The following is a 20,761-nucleotide window of genomic DNA, read 5'->3' as shown; positions in this document are numbered from 1 at the left end:
CTCGGTTTGACATAGAGTGGGAAGGGACAAAGAAACACCTACTCAGAGATATAAAATGCCAGCCAAATCAGAATCCCACCTGGCTGAGCATTGCTAGGAAGGAATATGAGATCTTAGTTCCTGCTAAGAAAAAATCATTAGAAATTGGCAAGATGTCCCCTTCACTAAAGAAAAATCTGCGATAAATTTGGTTACTGGTAAATCAAGGTAAATTGATAAATGAACCAATATCCAATAATTACATGAGAGAGGAGAAGTTAGTATCTCACCTTAGTGTGCTATATGGGGATAGTTAACACCCCAACATTGATATATCAAGACTGGAACACATTGCATTCAATAGGTCATCTATGGTTTTTCATTAGAGGACATTAAATAAGCTGTAAACTCTCCATGAGTGGTCAGGCCACTGCAGAGACAGAATCCCCGGAGATCTGTTTAAGGATGTACTCGCCACCTGCATTCCATTCTTAACATTATTTTTCATAATCTTAATTTGATCCTCCAAACATCATGGTCAAAAGCTGCGATTGTCCCAATCTTCAACATGGGAGCAAGGGAATTACAGATCAATATCGCTCCTTGGCAGTGTGGCAAAGCTTTATGGAAAGCCGGTCCAGAACAGATTTTGGCAGGTGGGATTTATAGCTGCAGTGGGAGCGCTTGACCAAGTTTTCCAATCATTTCTTTTTTTATTACAATTTTTTTTTTGGGAGCAAATGTTGGACATTTGTTTTGCTGACCAAATAATGACATTTGATTCAATATCACATGAAGGCTTCTGGGAAACCCCTGAAAATGTTCATGTCCCCCAAAACATCCTGGGGCCAGATTATCAGAGGTCTGTTGCACCAGTCTGTCATTATCAAAGATTAGCGCTGTTCGCTGTCTCTTGCTTATAGCGCAGTTTTCGACCATGCTATTCACCATGTAAGTTTACGCAGCACATTCAATTATGTGCTGCTTGATAAATCTTTGCACCGGTCCTGTATGTAGGCAGCCTGGGTTGCTCGCAATACAATTATCAAAGGCCTCTTTGCAGAGCTAAATTACGCTATGGTTGAGATAGAAATACAAGCGATTAGAGCTAGGGGGTCCTCTTTTTTAGGGGGCTGTGTGGCTGAGGACCAGATACAGGCATATACAACAAGAAATGCCACTGAACAGCTACCCACCTACACACGCACTAGGTGTGTCTAGTTGCAAACAGTGCTACCAGTCATGTTGGTCAATGGATCAAGACAGGAACAATAGAGATAAACATTTTTTTAATCAATAAGTATAAAAACACTTGGAACAGTTTCCATATAAAAAAAGACAAAAGTACATTTTGTTTACACAAGATATCACATGAAACAACATTCTGTGAAAATCACTGATTGCGATGAATCAAAGCTACCACAATTCCCAAATTCTAACAGTATTGTGAGGTTAGTAAGGGTGTGTGGTGGACATTTAGTTGTTTCGTATGTCTCTAATTCATATAGCTTGTCCTTGGCTCTGTTGAGTTGTCTGAAAGGACATGAAAGCCAGTTCTGCACAAGCAAATTCAATGAACGGCTGCTTGTTGGGAAATGCACTCTCCTTCACTGGAGAATTACATTTTCGTCCCCAACAGTCAATCTTGTAGATTTGACTAAATCCTTCACGTTCAATCATTCCTAATTAGAAACAGCTGATTCAGATTCTCTGGCACCTGAACGAAACAAGCACTTGAAAACATTCCACGTAAATACACCAAACTAAATGACCTCAGACCACAGTTTAACTGACAAAGGAATGTCTTTTAAACTGCAAAGTCTGTCCACTTTTGGTACACCTATTAAAGGGTTTGACAAAATGGCAGCAGGGAACGCAACCTTTACACGTGAGAGAGGCACAGAGATGAATTGTGGTTAATCAATGTGTCCATGAAGTGGTGTGGCCAGCTTAGGAATTGACACTTTGCAAACATTTGTCATGACAAACTGCCTGCCATTAGGGAAGTTTACATTCTCTCGCCATAACCCTTGAAATGTTTTGTTGGCTGATCACTTTTTTATATATGACTGATATCTTGCACTATAACGTTGTAAAGTTCTTGCAATTTTCAAGTTTGCTGCTCCCTCCACAAGCAAAACCAGGGTTTCTATAATGAAAACCCAGGCACTCTGTACCATATACCGGTTATGCCTTCTCCATCTCGAAACACTGATGAAAAGCACCCCCGGACTTAACACCTCTTTGATAATTGGGTCAGTTAGCTCTTATTGTGCACACGGCCGACCTCACAGGTGCTGGGGTGTCCAGCACGCTGTTGGGTTTGCCGGATCACCCGGATTTATGAATGTTGCATGGATGGACCCTGAGAGGCCATAGGGATACGGCATGGGTGCCGGGGGCACCCTGGGTGCCTGTGGCATCCAAGATGGGGGTTGCTTGACTGTGACAAATCAACTTCCGGGTCATCAGTGGTCCAAGGATGAATATCGGTTTCTAAACCATCAATCAACCCCACACCTCTAGTACACCAGAAGGGATCCGAATAGATTGGAATAGAAATGAATTATAAGACCTCCTTGTCCAGTTTTGGTAACATGGACGGGGCGGCAGGCTTATCTTGGCAAGGTCATGGATCGTTGGTTATTTTCAACACAGCAAAAATGCAATTATTACACTATCATAAAAAGGGACTGTCTACTCAAGGTTGTATAAAAATATTTACTTTTTATTACTACAACAGACAGTTCTAGCACACTACAAAATACAACCCACCCTGTAAAGGAACACAGAGGACAGACAGTTTCACGAGGGAAAGGGATGCACTCTGGATACTGACAGGGGATATTTGGTAAAGTAATCAGTCTTACTGTTCAAGGTTATTTGGTTCCAGCACACAGGGGGCAAAGGGTCGTAAATGTCTCTAGGGGCATTTGGGGGAAACAGCCAGGGGGGCAGTACCACAATGTACCTGGTGATGAAGAGGTTCTTGGTGCTCGACAGTGTCAAGGCGGTTCCAGGGCACTTTGAAATCCTTGAGACAGAGTTAGTTGCAGGAGACAGATGCGGGTATCAGGCGGCAGGCAGTTCGGCAAGCGAGGCTGGACAGACAGCTGCAGGCTGGCCAGCGCGGCGGCTCGGGCCAAGAATCATTGTCTCTGTGCTGGTTGGCTGATCTGGAATGCTGGTTGAGGCTATTCAGACAGCTCTGGTGACTGAAGCGTGACAACAGTCAGCAGTGCAGCCGGTTGCGGTTTAAGGACTTGACTGTCTTGAAAATGTCCTTAAAAGATGCACGCTGGATGATGCTTGTGTTGCATTCCTCATAGCTTCGTTGCAGGGCTGGTGTTGTCCTTTCAAGGTGGGTGGCCGAGAGCTCAGGAGAGTGTTTGCAGGCAACAGCCTTGTCCTTTGTCCAGAGACTCTCCATCACTTCCCACCTAAGAAGCATGCTGGCAGTACCTAGGAGGGCACGCTGTATGCTGGCTGGGTACCGGTTGTGGAGCTGCTGGATGGGTCCTCTGAGCCGGTATCTCCCTTTGTTCCTTGGGAGATGTTCAGGGGAGGGATCTTGCTTCCCTCTTGGATCTCCTGGCCTTCCTTCACTGGTGGAAGATGTAAGGTAGACTGTACCAGATAGAAAAAAGGGGAGGCCTGATTATAGTCTATGGCCCTTCAGGCAGTTCTGCAATATAATAAAGGGATAAGGCCAACTAGACCAGAGATGACAAATAACTATTGTTTAAATCCAAATAGTTTTTTGTTTATTATCCAAATACACATATCATGAAAAAATCGGCTCCACAAACCAAATGCAATACATCCCTCCAAAAACCATTCATTCATGACTCATCCATACAATAATCATATTTGCAAAAATTAAGTAAAACAAGGTGATACTTTGTATATACCACAAAATAGTAAATCAGACAATTATAAGTTCAACACTCAATTATTTTACAATGTGCCCCTCTGTTGGTATTCGGGGGTTTTTCTTGAAAACTGTTGTCAACATGTTTCGGTTAAGTTTTCAAACGAGGATGAGGCAGTCCCCTCGTGTATTGACTTAGTGTTTAACCTTCTTCAGGACAGGAGAGCAATCGCCAACTTGGCGTTGCCTCTTTGTAAAAAACCAAAGGTGAGTGGTGTGTGGTAGGAGAGCCTTAAATCTGTTAACCTCCTCTGAAACTTTCAGGGGCTGGCGAACCGGTGTGATGGAGTTGATCCCGTAGTGAATGCTTCCAACAATGGCGCTTCACGTAATGGATGCCTGTTATTCTCAAAAGGAAAATATTTTCTTTTTTCTAATTTCCAGTTCGAAAATAGTGCCAATTAATTCATTAAAGCAACTGCGTCTTTAAAACGCTTAAGACAGCCGTATGTTGAATCGCTGTTACGGCTCACTAGCAAGAAGTGTAGCAAAATTTACGGCCGTGAACCGAAGGGCTGCCTTGTTGAAGGCAAGAGATGGGATCCAAGACCCTGCTGCGCAGTCAATAGTCTGCACTCCTATCGTCTGCCAGAGTTTTGTAAACGCTGTGCAGGCATGCGCTTAGTCCTCACAAAGCGGTCGCACAGAGGGGCACATTGTAAAATAATTGAGTGTTGAACTTATAATTGTCTGATTTACTATTTTGTGGTATATACAAAGTATCACCTTGTTTTACTTAATTTTTGCAAATATGATTATTGTATGGATGAGTCATGAATGAATGGTTTTTGGAGGGATGTATTGCATTTGGTTTGTGGAGCCGATTTTTTCATGATATGTGTATTTGGATAATAAACAAAAAACTATTTGGATTTAAACAATAGTTATTTGTCATCTCTGGTCTAGTTGGCCTTATCCCTTTATTATATAAGGTAGACTGTACCTTCAGCCCGGGTCCAAATTAGTCCTTTTACTCCTTTCGAAGTCATCGGATGATCTGCCAAGTGAGGGGTTCAGCCTTCTCTTAAAGCCAAATGGTCCCCAGTGATTAGTGCAGGCTAAACCCACCTTAATGAACCAATCCTAGGTCCCCATCAACAATCTTCTGTTATGCATGAGGTCAGGACCAGAGTGCTATGCAACAGGACAGTTAATGGGTGACACCATATACCTAAGTCTCACCGATCTCCCAGTCTGGTGTAGATCAAAGTGTCTCTCTGGTTAACTGAAGTGCAGGTCTCCTTTGAAGTTTGTGATGGGAGCAGACTTCCTGTCTCCCCTAAATCAGACCCTTTGACCCTCTGAAAGGGGTTTGCTCTGCAGGGACACCTGCAGTAACTGCTAGACCCAGACAGGACATTCACTGCCTTTCATACAGAGAGGTGGGAACTAGCTTCAAGCTGACACATTGCATACCAAAGGGGTGTTAGCCCCACTTTCCTGTTGTCTTGTTCAGCAACCAAGCCCCTTCAGGCTTGCCTCAATTAGCTTTCGTTAGTATGCACTGCCACCAGCCGCATTAACACAACAGGGAAACAGATCCATGGAGCCTGATATATTCAAATATTGACAGTACAGAGGAAAAGATTGGGGGATCAAGAAGGGGAGTGGAAATCGGCAAATGTGAGTCAGCATTCCATTCACTTCCTATCTCTGTTGTAGTTTTCCAGACGAATTGGCAACTTGCGTAACATGGGAGTATTTCATTACTGCGCCATTTTATTCATTTTATCGACTCTACCTGGGACAGCATATTCATGGCACAGTTTCAGCATGGGCAGGGCCAGTGTATGCCTTTGGAGGGCTAAATCCCTCCCACTTTGAGGCAGACGGCATCACTTTACTCTGATACAGAGGCCATGGCTCCGTTCCCTGTCAAATTCCTCACCTCGTCATCGGTGTGTTTACATTGAAAAAATCATTAACTTGGCAGCAGACCAGACGTAGAGTGGCAGAGGACAAATGCCTGCCCAGGTGATATCAATATACCACTTATGATGAATTTAAAGACTTGACTGCTGGGCTCACCTTTTAGATGGCCCATGAGCCAATGAGAAGCACCTCTTTGTGAAACTAAATAGCTTCTGCATTGTGTTGAAAGAGGCCTCTAATGGGCTAAAGGAAGTTAAAATAGCTATTCAGCCTCCTGGGCTCAGAGGAAGGTGGGGTGGGTTGAAAGACCAATTGGTTAATGTCCCCTCTCAGCTTTCAAACCTGCCATCCAATGTACAGAGGGTTTTACCACTCTAGTCTTCTTTAGACGATAAACGCATTGAGCACGTTCCGATTACGTCATATGCGTCAGCGGGTTTCTCCACACACAGACGTGGATGCAGTGGAAAGTTTGGCGGCAAACAGAAAGGTCCATGTTGGTTTTGTTTCCTTTGTGCTAGAGCGGCAGTGCTATTTCTTTGTATTTTCCAGAGTATTACAGAGGGTCATCTTTTTTGCATTTTCTGTCATTACAGGTTAGGATAGACGCAGGATCCGAAACAAGTGTAGCACACTCCGATTTCAGGTTGAGTGACTATCAGGAATAGAACAACTATTGCTCTTTCTCTGCAGTATCCCGCGAGAGAGTGTTACTTTAGCTATTTTTGGTTATCTCATCATTCGTCTTGGGAGGATAGCTCAGTGGAAACGTGGTCGCCTTGGAAGCAAGACGACACGGAGCAAACAGGTTCGATCCCCGAGTCAATATCATATTTTTAGTGGACTGCAGGGACCACTATTTAATCCCTTGCAGGCAACTGTGCAGCATCCGTATCTGGAGTAAAATAAAAAATATCTCGTGCAAGAAAAATGACTGGAGGTAAACATTGATTGAATTTGGCATTATATATTTACACTGTGGAGACAGCACATATCCATAGTGTGTGATGTTCTTTTCTTTGTAGCATTACGTGGTCCTAGATGGCACATGGAGTTTAAGCTGAATATGTCAAAACTGCCTCACTATGACAGTGTCCCCTGGCTGTTGGTCTGCCTCACAGGCCTGTCTCTTGGCATCAGCATGACGCTTCATGCCCTCCTTGGCATGTGCGTCACGTTCCCCCGTGCTTCGATCTTCAACATAGGCTTTCACTGGGAGGGTAAAGAGGGGCAGGTGGGTCCTGTTGGTCCAGCCAAACATGATCTCAGACTGTGTCTTTCCCGTCGTGCTATGAGGGGTATTCCGATAGTCCCGAAGTAGCTGGTACAATGCTTTCTCTACTGGCCCCCTGGACAGGTGAGAAATCTGAATATTTCTTTTGATGCTGCTCATGAAACGCTCCACCGTCCCATTACGTTGCGACCAGAGAGGTGTTATAGTATGGTGCTTTAACCCCATAGACTCCGCAAATGACTGTAAATCCTGGCCTGTGAAAAGGGGTCCATTGTCCAACTAGATTACTTGCGGCACACCATTGGCGTGAACATCCTGTTGAGATCCGGGATGTAGTAGGCTGCAGTGGAGCTCCCCAGCTGAACCTCTGGAAATGAGGACTACTTGGCAATGGCCACTAACACATAATCACACCCACCAATGGGACCAAAGACGTCAATGGCAATCTCGTCCCATGCTTTGCCTAGCAGGTCCGTCCTTTGTAGGGTTCTGGTTTGGCATGTGGGTTGATGATGGCGAGTGTGGCAGTTCTTGAGGAGAGCTTCCACTTGCGCATCAAGTTGGGGAATCCAGGCCTTCTGTCTCAGCAATCATTTGGTGGACACTATGCCCTGGTCTCCTCTGTGGGCCAGTTCTAGTGTCCTTCTTCGTAGTGTCCCAGGAATGACGATCTTGGCCCCTTTTAGGAGTATTCCTTCCTCAGACCGGGTAGGTTCATCTTTGATTAGCACAGGCTTCCAATGTATCATTGCACCTCTGGACAGGCACTCTCCTCCACCTGTCTGTTTAGCATGATTCCACCATCCCGACACCAGTCACTGGAGGACGATCTGGACCACCGGGTCATTCTCCGTCTCCTGCACAATCTGTGTGATATCAACACACCTTGGGTTCGCAGCCTGCACTATGTAATCTATGTATTGGTCTGCGATCGTCGGGCCTGTTGATGATGAGGCTTTGCAGGACAAAATGTCTGCAGGATTCTCTTCTTTCCCCAGTCGATGTATGATTTGGAACCAGTAGTCCTAAAGCTGCAGACCCCATCTTCCAATTCTAGGAGGCTTCTTGGCTTGTGGGCTGCCGTAGATGAACAACAGGGCCTGATGGTCAGTATAGGAACAAATGGAAGCGATCACAGGCCCACACCACCACCAACCCTTCCTTATCGGCCTGCAAGTATGCATGCTCTGTCTTCGAAAGGCTTCTGCTGGTGTACAAGATGATGTGCCGGTTTCCGGGTGCTTTTGGGTCCACTTGCGCCAGAATGGCTCTGAGTCCCACCGGGCTGGCATCCATGGTAAGTTCAGTTTCTTATGCAGTGTTTAAATAAGCAATGTTTTCAGTAGATGATATGTGCTGAGAAATGGTTTCGAAAGCCGATTGGCACGACTCTGACCATGTGAATGGGACCTGCTACTTCGTGAGAGCTCTTAAGTGCTCAGTCACTGATGCAAAGTCCTGAATATTGCAGGTGCAGTAACTCTGTAGCTCTAGGAATGAGTGCAAATCTGACAAGTTGGAGGGCAGGGTTGTATTGTTGAGCGCCGCCAATTTCTTGGGATCCGGTGTCATGCACAGAGCCAAGAACACGTGGCCAAAGAATCGTAGGTTGTCTTTTTGGAATTCACATTTCTCCTTGTTGAGTGTGAGATGGACAACTTCCATACCCTCGCCAACTTGTTGGTATGCTGGTCCTGATCTTTCCCACGCACAAGAATATTGGTACTGTAGTTGAGAAAGTTGGGAATATGTTTAATGATGCTCTAGATTTCCGACTTGAATATCTCAGCACCCGAGGACAACCTGGAACTGAAGCATTTATACCTGAAACAGCTGAGATGCGTGACACAACTTTTTATGTACCTGGATTCCTCACACAGCTCTCGCTGGTGGTACCCCTAATATAGACCGATTTTAGAGAATACTTGTGCTCCGCTGAGGAGATGGACCATGTCAGTGATCCTTGGGGCCTGGCGCCGCTCCCTCATTCTCGTTTTATTTGGCCTACGCATGTTAACACAAGGTATAATGGCATCCAATCCCTTTTTGGGGACAGGAACGATGGGTGATACCCACGGGTGGGACCTGCTGCTTGCTCAATGATGTCCTTTTCCAGTAGTTTGTGTAACTCTTTTTTCTTCTACTTACCTCTGAATGTTCACAGGAATCCTCCTGTAATGTTATGCCGCAGAACGTACCTTTGGGTTATGTGCCGCTTTATTAGTCTATTTTTCAATTTCCCATGGCCCGAAAGAGCGTGGGGAACAACTTTTCAATTCTCACTGAGGAGTCGATGTATTTGTGCGCCATGAGCCGATATAGTACATTGATCAGCCCCATTTATAGCTCTGCCTTCAAGCTCGAAATGTACCCGCTTTCTGCGGCTGCCTGCAGTACATGAATGGGTCGTTTATTTGTCTGTTTTGTATTTGCACTCAGCCATGAAGTATTCCTTGCATGGTAGTGGGGTCTTTGGACGGTAGGGATAAATGTTCTCTTCCGATGGCTTAAGCTTGGGAGCGCGTGGATTGTTTCCGCTGACAGGTCATTTACTTGTAACAACAGGATGGGTCTTTGCTTCTTTGCTGTGGGATTACCTAGTGCTTAGAGTTCCCCTTTTTGTCATGGTTTTTCCACTGACGTCCGGCTAGAGCCACTGTCTGACTGGGATTGTTCCATCAGGTAACAAACCTATTGTTTTGGTCTCCTCTTCGGCCAAGATGTAGACGAGCGGTGTGAACGCCACTCCGACTTTGCTCTTTCTTGTTGCCTCCCCTCCTCCTTCCTTTCCTTGTGCCTTCTCTGAGGGGACTTGTAGAGCTGTGGTGTCCCTGCCGGTTCTCTCCTTGTTCCGTGGTATCATGGTTCCTACACCTTCCCCACTGTAAGAAACCTGAGGGTGTTCTCACTCCTGCTCCCCTGGGATCCTCTGCACAGGTGGCCAGGGAAAGTCCATCGCACTTGGATCCTGACGCAGGGGGTGGAGAAGCAAGGGAGGATCACCTGGGTGGAGGGTCCTTGAGGATTGGGAGTGGGGAATCCTTTGGTGATACATGGTACCCCCCTTTCCCTATAGATGACAAACCTAACCCTCCCCCAACCTTTATGGGCTATTATAAGTATGTTTCCATCACTTTCCCTCATATGACATTTAACAGTACTGGGACAAGGAAGAGGCGACTGCGAGGAATGCACACCAACATGCAGAATGAGGAAGAGGGCCTCAGAGAGTACCATTGCAAAGACCAGGCATGTCTCACTAATAAGCCTACCTATGCTCAGGCAATTAAAAGAAAAGACTCACAACTGCAACCCTTTTACACAACACTGGTGTATAAAAGGGAGTGTCAAAAGAGAGAGGAGGGAGTCGCTGATGGGAGCCGTGGTGAGCCGTTCTGCAGCACGAGACGCACACTGAGAACTGAAGCATCTGAGGGTCCAAGCGAGTGTGGCATTGGAGCAGAAGCCCTGTGGGGCAGAGGCAAGGCAGAGGAAGGAGACCAGATGAGGGGTCGTCCTTCATCCCATTAAGGAAATTGCTCATTCTCCCTAGGTGCTGCAAGTGCGCAGGTGTGTCAAAGGGGCACAAGAAGAAGCCCTGGAAGAATGCCGGCAAGTTTATGCCCAGTGCGATGCAGAGAAAGATTTCAAAGTGAGCCAGTGAGTTTCTATGCCTGAGAAACCCGGTATTGCTCATGAGTCGCACAAAGTGAACCGCTGTTATTAAAGGGACAGAGATTTATACAATGTATTCTAGTGGTTGCATGCCTTGTTAAAGGGACTGGCACATTTTCTAAAGTCTCTGAACGGTATGAAACCCTTTCTTTCTTACGCAAGTAACCATTGTGAAGTCTTCAATACATGTACTTGAACTGTGATCCTATGTTGCAAAATCCTTGCTTTCTTATGCAATTAACGTGCAGTGAAATCTTCAATAAAAGGGTGTCCGGTCAATGTTTTGACTCAAAAGGGTCGAATAACAAAAGGGTCAAGTCGATTCGACCGAAAACAAAAGGATCAATTTTGTTAAAAAAATGTATTTATTTTTTTTTTTACTTTAGTATAGGAAAAAAAGGTGTTTTTTCAACAAAAACGAGGGTTTGGGGGGGGACCACCCCCAAATAAAAATAAAAAATTGACCCTTTTTTCGGTCGAATTGATTCGACCCTTTTGTCATTCGACCCTTTTGAGTCGAAACTTTGACCTATAACCCAATAAAAGTACTTGAACTGTAATACTATTTAATACCAAATCAAAAGGGAACTTTAAAGAAAGCCTAAGCATATTCCCAATACCTGCTGATTTAACAAAAAAACTTTTAGTTTTGAAGCACAGAAGGCAAGTTTTAATGCTGAATCAATTAAACAACCAAAAGGCATTGAAATGTATAAACATTGTGTTTAATTAAGCAACACTAAACTCTGTACTGCAGTTGGATTGAATACCTGTTGCATAAAATATTAACTTAAACCGCCACTGATAAATACCTAAAATACTGAAGGAAGCCTAAACGATGAAATTTAATGAGTGAATCCAGAGCAGCAACTAAGGGGAAGCCAAAGAAACCGAAGAACACATCCCAAACCCAGAGGTCAACAACAAGAATCAAGTAAGGGTGATTTGGTGCAGAAGTGCTAATACCAACAAACTTATAAAAGCTATTGAAGTCTTGGGGAAGGGAATCTTGAGATTGAGCGACCTTTTAGTGGTGTCTTGGGAACAAAGTCTCAAGACCTCTTTTGTTTGGATTATATCATTTGAAACTTTGGGAATGGAAACCCCAGGATTGATTCTGAACTACATTGCCTTGAAATGGATAAAGCTACATCTTTAGACTCTCTTTTCATGGAACTTTCTAATGCTTGGGAAGGGGAGCTGAGAGAAAGCTGTGAGTTAGAAGGAGCTCAGAACTTTAAGTTAAAACACTGTTTCTTTGACATCCTTTCACATTTGTTTGTTGCAGTTTTGAAGGCAAGATTAGGTTTTGGACGTAGACAGACTATTAAATTGTACACTTTGAATCAGACTTTCCTTAGGTTTGTTCCAGTAAGGAGGTCCCACCTTAGCATAGGATTAGTTAGGCCTTCAACCATCCTGACATTTAAGTTAATAAATATCTTTTTGTTTGAACTTGAAGTCTGTTGTCCGTGTCATACTTTATTATGCCTTCATACCACGTGCTTGGCTGAGGGACATTTGGCATACTGCTTTAAAGTGATTGTCACTCCCACATTTCTGTCCAAGGGCAGGGCAACTCATATCCACATCTGTAGCAAAAGGGGTCGCTGTTGCCCTTGTGCATTGGGGTAGTCTATATTTTGTTGAGTGCCTCAGACAGTGCTCCAGACACCTTTATGTTGCTCATGGCCTCTGCTTGTGTCTCCAGAGTTGCGTTGGATCTGGCCAGCCACAATATTTCCTCCAGCGATCAGGGCTTCTGGAGCAGACATTTTCTAAAGGCAGTGAACTCATATTCTGCTATGATTTAGGACCAAAGTGCTTCCTCGTTGGAATCATTGTTGAAGTCATAGTGTTTCAAGCAAATGCATGGGCACATCAGGATATCGGCCATCGATTTCCCCTTTTTTCTACTTGGTGGTGTAAAACACGTGGCACTCATAGTTCACATTGGTTTCTGGTGTGAAGTATTCCATGAGGGTCACTGACAGACCCACATAAGAGTCTGTGGCATCAGCCGGAAATCCGTCCACAATGTCATGCACATTTGGACCTATGGCCAGTGACAATAGGTTATGTTTTTGCCATCAACGAGAGGGTCTATGGCCCGGATGTATACATCAAAATTTCCAGTCCACCTAGGGCCCAAATTGCTGATCTCTGAGATATCGAAGTGGCTGGGCTGTTGCATGGCCAGATTCTCCTGTAGTCGTGGGGGCATGCCCCCTTGTGGCATGGCTTGACGGGCACTGTAAGACTTTCTGCAACAGAGATGGCTAATCCGTTGTGAGCCCTGTGCGTGGCCTCTTGATTTGCTATGGGTATGGTCCCTTTGCTTCCTGGGCACTAGTTAGCTTCCTCGCACTGTCTGTCCTGCCCAAACTGTGGTGCCTGGGGCACAGCACTGTGCACTACACATGCAGGCAAGCAGGTCACGCTGCTTATCAGACTGCACTGTCAATTGCCTTCATGTAGAGCACACTGACCACCGCTTGAGGGGAGTGCCTCCGCTCCAACTGGCCCTCCTCACATGCCTTATTTCAGTCTGCGCTTCTCACTGAGTGAGCCTGCAGCCTCTTCACAGCCTTCTCTGGCGCTTTCAAGGTGTGCACCAGGCCTGGCTCCCTGGAGTCCCTCTCTGCGTAATCCGCTGTTTCTTTGCACCGAAACTGGCAGACTGCACAGTCCAATGACTGATCTGGCTTTCTGGTTGCTTGTAGAGTGCACCAGCCCCTTTCTGAAACTTGCCCAGGGACATGTCTCAGCACCATGTGCGCTGGGTCTACCCCGCGCTTCACTGCGGGCCTACCTAAGGCTGCAAGTGGTGTTCCACTCCATGCTGGTCTCGGCGGGAATCTGATTTGATGGTGCACAGCACGCTGTGTGCTCCCCTTGTCTCTCACGATGGGACGCCCAACTTGAACACACTTCTAGTTCCGGCATGAACTGGACTTGTGCCTCGTCGCCAATGTGCCATCCAAGACAGGAGGCTGCCCTGGCCTGGATGCTCAAACTCACATAGCAACCTACCGGCACACAATCAAGCGCAGACACAGGAGTGGGTTACACACGTCCTTATTTGACTGTGTACCAACTCTACTGCATCCAACAGGCCTCTCCCCTTGCCTCAACCCCGCTACCTGTGCCTTCCGGCTCCCTTCTTTGCCACGTGATGTAGGTTGTGGCTTCACGACACAATTGATTTTTTAGATTTGTATTAATTTTGTAAATATTATTGATTGTTAGATGTAGTTTTGTAATTTGTTAATTATTTCGAAGTATGTTTCACTATATGATTGACCTTAATTGTTTTGCAAAATAAAGAAGTATTTATTTGAGCATTATGAATGTGCTACCTCCACTGATATGAATTAATAGGATAGCTTATGCACAGTTTTTAAAATTAATTTGGACTGCTGCATGATTGATCTCGTATAACACCAATCAATTGTTATTCTATTCCCCAGGTGTCTATGAGATATGGGGACCGCCTACCCATGTTCTTTTGTTCTGATAATTGACGCATACAATCAGGCATTCAGTTGCTGTGTGTGTGGCGGTGAAGTGTGTAGTGAATGGTGAGAGGATGAACTAGTATGCAGGTTAATGGAGAAGGGATATCGTATCATCGGTTCCATGTCATTTCATCGCAGGATGTCGCTGGGTTTTTTTACTGCAAATTTTTTAACGAAAAAACCCATCGTATTTTTTTATTATTATTATTTGGGGGGGTTCACCCTTAAACCCACATTCCCTTTCATGTTTTATCTATTCCCAAACACCCACATCACATATATATAATTTTCTAACCCCACGTTTTTTTTCGTTACAAAATTCATGGTAAAAAACCCTGCAAAAAAATGTCCCGCGATTAAAGGACGTTGTACCGTATCCTTCACAGTGAACAACGTTAAGAGGACTGTGACCGGAGCAAAGTAGTCACAGGTGAGGATGTTCCACGATTTGTGGAAGATAGGCACAGAGAGTATGCAGCTCATAGAGGGGCAGATGGCAACATCTCAAAAGGTCCGGCCTCATTTGTGTGTGATGCAGTTGGGCAGATTAAAGGCAGAGTGGAGTGGGTTAGCATGGATGACTGGCAGAAGGAAGTAAACAGATCTTTGTTGTAATCAGTGCTGAGTCAACCACATTATTTGTGTCTTTCAGCACCATTCAGGTTTTGGAAGTAAAGAGTGGGGAAGGTTTGGTTAAAAATGATGTAGGCGGATGATATTGTAGTTGCAAAGGTCCAATATAGATCCATAGGCCACCCAGACAGTAGTCATCACCCGTGAAGGCAATGAGGGAATACATAAAGGGGAGCACTCCAGGAGAGAGCATGTTGCTGCCTCGTGAAAATGGGAGAGTTTATACAAGCAGACAGATTTTCTTGATAAGGGGTAAATACAAACAAAATAAGGTTCGAACCAGAGGAATTTGGTACCGACCTCTCTCGTTGGGGTCCACAGAGGGTAAGGGAAAGGGAAAAGATTGAGCTGGGGAGACAGATCGGGAAAGTATTGTATGGATATTACTTCATAAGCTGTTGGGAGAATGTTCTTTTATTTTTTGCTGATCATTTTTTTCTTTCCCCAGAGCATGCACCTACAGAAGAGCCAAAGACAGGTATAGATCTGGGGTCACTGTTGTGGAATGGGCAGGCGTGCATGCTAAAAAGCGATACTGCAGAAAACAAGCCGAGATAAGTTTAGGTGAGGCAGAGGTAGCATGCTCTGTGAGGGGGGACATCCATTGGGGCAAGTGTTGCCCATGTTTAGGAACGAGGGAGGGTGAGAGTTTGACCCAAACTCCTGGCAATACACATGAAAGAGAACTGTCTAGTATAGAAAATTGACTTGGACGTTATTAAAGCCTTAAAAGGTGAATTAGGATTTTCAACAGAGGTGCGTTCTGAAAATACTGTCATTCCTCACAAGAGGATGCAGTGCGTCTAGAAACATAACTACCAATAGTCAAGGCTAATAAGGCAATGAAGAGAGAGATGACATCATTATGTAGCAATGTTGGTATTAGTTGGTTGAACCACAATGACCTAAAGCCCTGTTCTGTGGGTTATACCAAAAGGACGGAGTATCACTATCTTTTCTTGAGGCGAAGATCTAAATATATAAACTCATGGATTTTGTTGAGATTTTCCATGAGTTGATGGGCAGGGAGATTTATGTGCAAGGGAGTGGGAGTTTTTTTTGTTAAGAGGAGGACAGGGTAGGGGGACATAAATAACACTGTATGGAAGTAGGATTTTTGGATGCCAGAAATATAGACAAATCGGGGCTAAGGGGATTTGCAAGTGTTGACGTTTTACTGTTCAAGATTTTAAAGTTAAAAGGTAGGAGTGGGGAGGAGGTAGGTCATCCCTGTCACCTGTGGACAGGGGGAAATGGGTGACTGGTAGGTCATAAGGAGGGAGCATTTAAGTGTAGGAATAAGAAGATGGACACGAGGTCAAGTTTAAAAGGAAATCGGCCTGTAAGTCAAACAGGAGGCCAGAAAGCCCAGAGTAAGAAAGCATTGGCTGAAACTGGAGACCCATTAAGACAATGAAGTGCCCAGCGCTACCCGTACACATTGTAACCATGTGTGCCTTCTTGCTTACTTGTACATTACGGCCGTATTTAATGACTGCTGATTTGTATATAACATTATGTCTCTTATTTTCGTATTATGTATATTCTCTGTGTATTGTAACCAAGCTTTGAAAATTCTTGTAAATGCTGTGCCCTGATACCCCCGGGTACACTCACGCATTATAAATAAATAAACAAACAAACAAACATTGGGGCCTATATGTGATGGCGCGGACTGGGAGCGAGGATTGTTTGTAGTAATAAAGGTGGGTTGTTACTATCCTTAGAGGGTGGAGGATGGGGTTGACATTTAATGCACAGAAACTGCTTGGGGCCTTTCTAGCCTGTATGACTTGTGCGGACAAGAGTGTTGAATGTGCAAGTCGGCCAAAACTTCCAGTAAAATACAACCGTTTATCAAAAGCACCAATGAGTTGGGACCTTTGTTTGCACTGCTCTCTCACAAAGGGACCCTGAAACAAGTGAAGGCATCCTACTTTCCCCCAGAGATGCTGGGCACTGCAGTGCATTTCATAACAATTATCCCTTGTCAGTGTTTGGCCCCTCAGGCGTCATTTGATATAGCTCTCCTGAAAGCCCGTGTTAAGGGGCTGCACATTCAGGAACAGCCAACAGAGTACAAGGATGTGTGAAACTAGAATGAGTTATTCACTGATTAAGAAAAAAGATTTTTGCCTGGGGGTTGGAGTGCAACCCATGTTAAATATTTGAGTAAATGACAATGATTACATGAGCGATGCAGCGAGGATGAGGAATTTGTATGTCTGTTCCAACCCACAGTAGAAAGAGAAGAGTCATAAGCTACCTCTGTTTTAACCGTGTATGGGAGGTAGGCAAAGAGGTGCAGGGAGCCAGTTTTAGCGAATGCTAGCCATAGAGGGTCACAAAGAAAAAGTTTTCATATAAAATGTATTTATTCATAGATTTGTACACACATCTAAAAACCATAGGTTCATAAAGAGACCCTGATAACGCAGGTTTCTTTTAGGTCACTTAACACTTTTCCAACATATGTTTTCTAAAAAACATTATCTCTCCATCCAGGCACCCCCCTTTCTGAACCACGTCCTGATGAAAGTCCGGACCCTTCACCAATACAAACACCTCTACTTCCACGTGAAGGCTGACTCCATCCCGGACTGGAAACATAATTTTGTGTCGACAATGAATGCTACTATTTTTTAAGTAGTATTGAATCTCTGGCACAATCTGTTACTAACCCTCACCCATTTAAACTGTGATGTTTGAAACAGCTTAAATTCTGTGCTAAGCCTACTTTGGCTTAAATGAATCCTCACTAGGTTCTACCTTCTCTTTATGAACCTATGGTTTTTAGAAGTGTGTACAAATTTATTAATAAATATATTTTATATGAAAACATTTTCTTTGTGACCCTCTATAGCTAGCATTCGCTAAAACTAGCTCCCTGCACCTCTTTGCCTACCTCCCATACACGGTTAAAACAGAGGTAGCTTATGACTCTTCTCTTTCTACTATATGATGCCTTTTTGAGTCAAGCCCCCCTTTAACAAAAAAGAAGGCCCCTAGCCCACCCCTCTTCTTGTTCCAACCTACAGTAACATGAGTCTTTTTTTCTAAAACAAAAAAGTGTGGGTGTCTGCTTTTGTGTCACTTGCCCAAAATGAAACTTCCACAATGTGCATTGATGTTCAGAACAGATGATGTGCCAGTGCAACACACAGAAATGATGTCCCAAGCTGAGCTGAGATGATTGGATCTAGAATAAAACGGATTTGAGCTTTTTGTCAATTTTATCCAGAAAGGAAGATGGAATATCATTACACCACTGCTGAGATGGCACTGGACCTCGCTACTTAGGACTGGGTGAGCTGATTGCATTACATTGTTGAAAAGAGTTTTTTGAGGCATTATAAGAGAAGGCTATCAACACATAATAGTAACCGTGCTTTGCTTCTATAATGACCAATTTGTATTCCTTATGCAGGGACTTCAAGCTCCTTTCCCGAGTGTGTGAGGGATACTTTTTCCGTCTCCTCACTGCGCATCTAACTTTGGAACTCTCCTTTTGTCGAACTTTAGCGTATCATCTATTATCCTTTGAACTACGAATGATGGTTTTAGTTTTTAGTGGAGCCACTGCTCCAGTACACTGAGTAAACAAAGATGGTATGATCCAATAATGATATGATATGATAGTTTATTCATATAATGCCTATGCACAATGTGTTTAAAAGCGCTTCAAGGCAAGGGAGGCAACAGGGGAAAATACAATGACATTCTTACAAGCCACGAACAACAAGAATGTGAAATTAACTATCGCACTCGGCCTGGCGACATTTCAGATAGTGCAAGTGCTAAAACAGAGATAGGAAGGAAATGGGAAACAGACAGACGACTACCGTACAAGGCCTGACGACATTTCTGGTAGAACCGGAATATAACAAGAGGGGAGGAGAAAGGATGGAGAGGAACAAAACAAGTGACTATCGTACTAGGGCTGGCGACATTTGAGATAGTGCTGGATGGGGCGGGGGAGACCAAGTATGGGAGGGGGGAGGAGACAAACAATTGTTGCTATCATACTAGATCCAAGGACAAGTCTGAAAGAGTAAGTGCAAAGAAAAAAGTAGGGGTGGGAGGAGAGAGGGAGAAGGGTGAGGAGGAGAGAACAGAGAATAAAACAGTGAAAAAGAGCCGGGAAGCAGAGGGAGAGGGAAATACAGTTGCAGAGGTCAATAAAACACAAAATGTTGCCGGGAACAAAAAATGTAGGCAGGGATTCAAGAAAATGATGGGCACAGCATGAATCGGGGCCAACCTGAGTACGAGATCCAGGAAGGTCCAGCATGAGAATCGAGAAGGTGAAGCACCAAAGTCAATCATTACAAGTTCGGTGTTAGCCTTGCCGTTAAAACCGTCAGGCTGCTGCCGAACTTGCAAATTATTCCGGTGCCTGGCAATGGGGAAATACAGGGACATTACATCCCTGGCGGACCTTGTATTTCTGCATTGTCAGGTGCCGGTAATATTAACTCCCCATTCCCATTGAGCCCATTAGGCCCATTAGGGCTCAAAGGGAATGGGGAGGCCGGATGCACCGGCACCATTCAGGAATGGTGCCGGTGCATCCGACATGATCTGCTCGCTGGTGCCAGGCCGCCCAGCAGGTCAGACCTAGCGGATGAATAGGCATCCGCGAGCAGAACTCGTAGTTTGCCGGTCCGGTAACAACGGGATCGCAAAGCTTACCGGTAACGTTGTTACCGGACCGGAAAACTTGTAATGAGGCCCAATGTGTCCATAAAGTCAAATCCAAGCATAGGCAGCATGTCAGAGATGGTAAAACCATAGTGTGGCAAGACAACACCTGCAGTGAATAGGTGATCATGTCACCCACTGGCACAATAAGGTAAACTGGCTGCAGGTGACTGAACAGGTGAGATTCAGAATCTCCACACACACCTTGGAAACCACTCCACAGCCTGCAAGATTCTATCTCTCCTCTATGACCACATTGCGTCTCCTGAGCCATAGTTACAGGCCCGAGTATTGCCCCCGTGGCTAGGGACTTATTGCTATTAGTACCCCGGCCCGCAAGACCGGGGTGCTAATAGCACTGTTTTTCTGTTCCGAAATACTTTGATGTTTCGGAACAAAAAAAAGAAGAAAATAAATGTTAAAAAAAATGCCCACCGGGGAAGGGAATTCAGGGTCCGTCTTCCCTTTCTATGGTGGCCATTGAAAAAAATAGAAAAAAAGTCAACAGAAAAAGTGGCCGTCATGAAAATGAGAGAAGGGACTAGTCCCTTCTTCCTTTCAATGATGGCCTGTTGCGGCTGGGGAGCGGACGCGCTGGGGACCGAAGTATTCCCAGCACGTCCGCTCCTTAAATGGACCAAAAAGAAGGTAAGTGGGTTGGGAGGGCGGGGAAGGGATTGTTTGGATTGGGGGAATGGGGAGGGAAAACACTTACCTCGCTCCACGGTGGGTGGCGATGGCAGCCTCCAGCCGTGTGGTTGCTTGAAGCAGAGATTTCCCCATTCCGAGCCTCCTCATTGGCAAAGGGGCTGCCACACCCCCCCGCCATGTACAAAGGAAAAGAACGTCGGGAGAGGGATTCCCGGTTGGGTAAAGACCCGGCGAGGGCCAATCAGATTGCATGTTACAATCTGATTGTCACTTGCCGGGTACTAATTAGCAATACTCTAAGATTCAGTTTTGTCATCCCTGTGATAGTTGCGTATGTTCCGACTCCTTTGGCTTTGAATCACAATCGAATTGCTCCGTCTGTGGTTGAAACTCTTATGGTTTCCTCTTCCAGACCCTGTGGGCTACTGCAATCTTCACACCGTGCAACACCCTCATCTGCCGCAGTTGCCTGGCTCCTCTGTAGTAACCTCTGTTGATCCCTGCTCCTCCACTTGGAACTCTTAGAACGTACTAACCTCCAGCGACACCGCCCAATGCATTCTCTGC

The 20,761-nt window shown here is 45.0% G+C and overlaps 1 protein-coding gene across 2 annotated transcripts in view; it reads right to left on the bottom strand.

Annotated features, from left to right (window-relative positions):
- LOC138581038 (sulfotransferase 1B1-like) overlaps nucleotides 1-20,761 on the bottom strand; it is a 282,080-nt gene that overhangs the window by 61,121 nt on the left and 200,198 nt on the right. The gene's annotated exons all lie outside the window — the stretch shown is intronic.

Source organism: Ambystoma mexicanum, chromosome 3p (assembly GCF_040938575.1).
Source record: "Ambystoma mexicanum isolate Mex_15411 chromosome 3p, UKY_AmexF1_1, whole genome shotgun sequence".
NCBI lineage: Eukaryota > Metazoa > Chordata > Amphibia > Caudata > Ambystomatidae > Ambystoma > Ambystoma mexicanum.
Note: the sequence above shows the minus strand (reverse complement) of the source record. Positions and strands in the feature narration are given on the sequence as shown.